The sequence below is a fragment of the Apis dorsata genome, unplaced genomic scaffold, assembly GCF_000469605.1.
Source record: "Apis dorsata unplaced genomic scaffold, Apis dorsata 1.3 scaffold_104, whole genome shotgun sequence".
Taxonomy (NCBI): Eukaryota; Metazoa; Arthropoda; class Insecta; order Hymenoptera; family Apidae; genus Apis; species Apis dorsata.
Window position 1 is genome coordinate 250,273 of NW_006263402.1, and position 5,857 is coordinate 256,129.

General features: G+C 34.7%; 1 protein-coding gene across 3 annotated transcripts in view; it reads right to left on the reverse strand.

Annotated features, from left to right (window-relative positions):
- Positions 1 to 5,857, reverse strand: part of LOC102678491 (mediator of RNA polymerase II transcription subunit 12) — a 94,599-nt gene that overhangs the window by 21,275 nt on the left and 67,467 nt on the right. The gene's annotated exons all lie outside the window — the stretch shown is intronic.

Genomic DNA, 5,857 nt, shown 5'->3' on the forward strand with positions numbered 1-5,857 from the left:
AAAGTAGAAGAAATAGTTTTAAATATTGTAAAATGAAAAAAGAACTATTTTGTATTGATTTCTTTCTTCATAAAAAAATTATATTCCGTGAGAAGTATGAATTTGTAATAAGCTCTTATAGCAACCTGCGTGCAACGATGATTCATATCGAAGGATCCTCCGAAGGGCTGTGAAATATGTTTGAAAGGGAGGTTGGGAGCAGGTGTTGGTGGTAAGGTTGATGAAATAGATGAGAGCCCCAAAAGGCAGACGAAATAAAGTGAACTTTCAGAGTAATGGTGAAACTCTTATTTTCAAATAAATCAAAAAAATAAAATATGTATTGCGCATTTGAATGAAATTCATAGAAAATTAAAAAAAGAAAAGATCTGAATTTATCATGGATATATTCTATTATATTTCCACTGGGAATACGAAGCGGCCAATTGATTCTTTGGCATTAGACCAGGAGACTTGCATCACTGTAGAGAAAGTCTTAATCAATAAGACTGCTTATCAAGGAACATAAAATATGCTGACACAGTTTCTTATCCGTTGTACGTAGGTTACACATGCAGATAAGAAATAACTTTACCTCTTGAACAATCAAATTTCTCTTTCCTCTGAAATAACTATCTTCATCAACAGAATTTTATTATCAAAAAATTACTTTCCAAGAATTTTTAAAACTGTGATTACCCGTTTCAAAATTATCGCAAGAATGACGCAATAATCCTAACTAATTAAAAAGAAAAAAACATAAAAATCATCTTCATTACATTACTCTTCCCAATCATTATTAACACACAAATATCGACTTTATAATACTTTCTCAAGAAGAGAAAGATCGGTTGTGCGTGAATATCAAAGCAACCTAAAATAACTGAATACAGAAATCCGAATTGCCAATATTTATGCAAATTTTCACGGCGTTTACCTCTAAGATAAGCATACGGACGTGCAAAAAAAAAAACAAAAAAAAAACAAAAAAAAAGGAAGATCGACTAATCCCGTTGAATCAGCAGTTTATTTTCATGAAAGATCAACTTCAGCTTCTGCACAATCTCGCATTAAAATTACTCTCTCTGTACGTCCCTGAAGTCCACCACTCCTCTACGTAGAATTAACGCCAGTCACGAGGAACGGTTATCCGTGTGGTCGTAAAGGTGTACGTGAATCGTACGAGAATACGAGAGGCCCGTACTACGAGCACTGGGACAAAGCCAGTTCTACATATTCCACGGGCCCCCCGATATACGAGATACGATTGGGCCCCAATACATAAGGATGGTGTACAAGGGACAGGGCTTGAAAAAGGCATAGTGGACGCACCGAAAAACTGGACGCAGCTACGCTTGAATTTATCTGACCAAATCGTGTCCCATGGCGAGACTGTGGACTGTGGAGTTCATTCAGAGATTTGTACGTTGATTTAAATTTTCATCGCATTTTCGATTCCGACAAATTTTTACGAATTTACAAATTATTGATTTAATAATCGCAAACAATACAATGTTTTATAAAATATTTTATAAAATGGAAAATATTTTATGGAAAAAAAGAAATTCAATTGTTTGTTATTCAAATTTATGGAAATAATTTCCGCGAATGATCAGTTTCCTTATACGTTTTGTTTCTTAGAAAATAGATATTGGATGAATATAATTCGCGATGGCCGCAATGATGAATTTTATACACGAATAAATATGCCATCCACGAGCCCATCCAGCGAACAAAGTCTCCAAAACTCGATAAAAGCGTGGTTTCCGGTGGACGAGGGACGAGATTCGAAACGTAGGAGGGATCGCTTCCACTTAAATATTCATATAAACGTTTTGTGCCTGAGACTTGGTTCAATATGCCATTTTGTTTAGGAAGAAGGAAATACTATCGAGCCCACGCAATTTAAGCGGCTACTTGCGTTACGCTCTCGAACGCCCACGATTCGCGATTATTAAATAATAAGGAGAAGTGAATGGAGCTGGATAAGGAGACTTTCGTCGCGTGATATCAGCTTGGAACTTGCAAACTTGTTTGCGGAAAATGGAATGACACCTACGAGTACGTGGTGTGCTTTAATACAGGAAGTTGGCTGTCGGATAAGCGCGAAGAAGGAAATAACTATAGGAAATATTCATTTACAATAACTTGATAGTTTCTTATGTTTATCACAATTGTATATCTTAATTATTAAATTAATTTAAATTAGACTGTTTAAAATTTCAAAGACAAGTATTACTACATATAATTATATTTGTTCACAATTATATTTCACTTATATTTGAAAAATATCGGAAAACAATTACGTATCAATAATATAAAGAATTTGTTTGAAATATCATTTATCAATGACGATACAAATCGAAGAACATAATCATTTACTATGAAAATTATGCCGCAAAAGAAATAGGAAATCGAGAAAAGGAAAATAACGAATAATTTTCTTTCTATCCTAATGTAGATTCAAAAGCATGAAACAAAATTAATATCGTACGAAACGATTACTTTTTTAACATAAAAAAAGCTATCAAAATTCTGTACTATCATAAGTACGAATAAATTCAATTGGCAAGTTCAAGGGAGGCACGGTCGAGAAATATTATCGATGAAAGTTCTCTATACAATCACAAAGATACAAGTTCAAGAGAAACCATTGGAGACTTCCGGAAACAGAGTTGGTACGACCGCAACTATACCGCAAATCGTACTCTTAGCATTGGATAAAACGAGAATAAATTCCTGAGTGGAGGACTCTGGTGTTACGTCTAGTATAACTGTTCATCTGGAGAGAGGACAAACATCCCTGATAATGGTGCCCAATTGCCCAAATGACCGGTCATTATCTTGACGGGACGACTGTAACTGTATGTATCCTGTACGAAAAATTAATAAATTTCTTCTTCCCTTAATCGCGCGCGCCTCTTCGATAACATCGAGAGTAACGGGGTTTGTGCAATAATAAAAGTTCATTAGGATAATGCGAGCTATGCAGTTCGGTTTGATGTCGAATGCGATTGCCTGAAATGTGTTTCACCATTACTGAAATAGGTTTGGAACGGAGGTCAATGTTTGGGCGTGGTTTCATGAGGTTTTTGTTTCTTTTAGATGGTATATTTGATGGTGTAGATTGTCTAAAAAATGGATTTAAATTATTGTAGAGGATAAAGTAATTATTTCGAATAAAATTAGAAAAACAGATAACTTGGATAAGATAAATACGAGTAAGAATAAATTAAATGATGATGATCTTTAATTGTGAAATTTATCTGAAAGATAAAAAAAATGAAAGAAAGATATAATTGAAGATAGAAGTATTTTTATGATTCTATCAACAGAAAATTTAGACCGAGTGCCTTGGAGACGAGCAAAAAAAGAAAAAAATTTTATTGCAACAATAATCGTTGCGGTTTAAAAGAGTGAGGTGAAAGTGCGTCAAGTCTCATAGTCGTAAAGTCAAAGAAGCAACGAAAATAATGAGCCAAAAAGATCAATGGTTTTTTACCCCAAAGGTGTTTCGACCCTTGGAATATGTCCCCGGTGAATCACCACCAACTATTCGAGGTCGAATTCTTGGAGGATACACGTACCCCTTCTCTGGTATGCGGAGATACTTCCTCTTCTCGGAAGAAACTTTCATATTTTACGCTTGCAGACTATCATTCTTTTCAATTTTCTGATCTTGTGAAATTGTGCATATTTTACATGTCTCATTCTAGCCATACATTCATAAATCGATCGATTATTCGTGTTAAAATAAAAATTGAAATAGTTCTGGAGGATAGATCTTAAGATTGATAAAAAAAATTTCAATTTACTGGTTCATGAAATTAAATGAAATTAAAATTATATAATTTATATTATATAATGACAATAATTTAATCATCAAAGTTTCAAAAATTATTAAGTCCTTTACATATTTATTATAAGAAGAAAAGGGAAATTTAAAGATAATTTCTCAAATAATTTTTATCAAATCATATTATATATTCCAACTTCTCTCAAACTCTATATTTAAACCTCTCTTCCACTTCAAAACGACCAAGAACGAACTCAATAATCCTCCCTCGTCGTAGTGCCTCAAAGGTTAGCCCCGAAATCGCACGGATGGAATGAAAAAAATAAAAAATTGCAAGGAAGAAACAGAGTGTCGGCAACCCGGAGGCCAAATCCTATTTATACGTTCCTCGAAACTTTCAGCTCGAAATAAGGTATCCTGTTGGCAATTAACACACTAGATTGCTAATTAACCCCGTGGGAACACCTGGGAGGATCCCGATGCGTATTTTTCTCAACATCAACAACATCAGGAGGGAGCAGACGTCGCGACGCGACGCGACGTTTCGTTTCGTTTCGTTCCATGTTTTCCAAGAAGTCTTACTCGCTGTGCGTTTACTACAATGAACCTGAGGAGGACGTGGTGGGGCGTTTTCCGTTCCCTCGACCAATCAGGGAACACCTGGGAACGTGTTCCTTTGGAGGAGAAAGGTCTGGGGGCCCCGTTACCATCGCTCCCTCTCTCTATCGAAGTTCAATTGCACGGGACTTGCGTGTAGATCTTTCGATTACGCGATGATTTTGATCTATTTTGGTCGACTTTAACACGCGCTCCAATGAAGTAATTTTTATGACGAGATAGAGGAAGGGGATGTACTTTATAGAATATTAAAAATTGTGTTATTTGTAACACAAAAAAGAAATGATTTTGATATTATATTGAAGTTTCTTACTTTGAGAAACTTGACGATTATATATTTATTTATATTTCAAGTTCATCAAGATCAATACTGAGAAAGTTAAGCTGCAGATCTATAAATTGAATTAACGTATATATAATTATATAAAATTAAAGATAGAAGAAATACAAGAAGAAGAAGAAGAAGAAAAAAAGGTGTCTTTGTTGACCTTTTCTGCAATTATTCAATAGGATAGAAACTTTGACGATATATTTCAAGTTCATCAAGATCGATATTGAGAAAGTTAAGCTGCAGATTTATAAATTGATAAATTGAATTAACGTATATATAATTATATAAAATTAAAGACAGAAGAAATACAAGAAGAAGAAAAAGAAAAAAGGTGTCTTTGTTGACCTTTTCTACAATTATTCAATAGGACTAAAATTAGACTTAAAAGAACCAGTTTGACTTTACCAGTTTCACCTTCGTGCTAATGTAGAAACTGGTTTCATCAGTGAACCGAAAGAGTCTAACAAAACACTCGAAGAACTACGATTCACTTTTGAATCTAACGCTCTTTTGAATCGTCCTTTTTGAAATCTTTTTTGCATAAAAAAATCCGAGGAAATTCGCCCCAAAAAATTCAACTGAAGATAGATTTTAATTCTAAAAATACAATGGAAATACTTCATCACTTTTCATCAAAAAAAACTCGTTCCAATCTTTCTCCAACCAACCAATATTCAATGCCAGCCAGCAATAAACCAAGAGAAATATTCCTTTTTCCCTAAGATTAGATTACCTATGAGAGATTGGCGCTGGAGACAGTCGCAAGGCAAGATCCTTATTCGCCTGGAACCCTCGAGAGGGTTACGGCCTATGCACTTTCGTCCCGTTTCCTCCATCTCGCAGTTTTCATTATCTTCGTGGGAGCCCGCGAGATCGCTCGATGCGACACAACCTCTTCGACAAGCTGCACGCGAAAACCACTCAAGGCTGTCCGCTTTTGTTGGCCAATCATCGAAGCTCGTCGATACGTAAAGATGTCAAGGCGGTTTTTAATGAAACCGAGATATCTCTATAGTGTTCTCGTTGCTTAAATAAAATCGATTTATCGGTGGAATTTTGAAAATTTTTTAATTTTAATTGGAATGAAGATTCAACTCCTCAATTTGGCATAATATTAATATATATATATATAT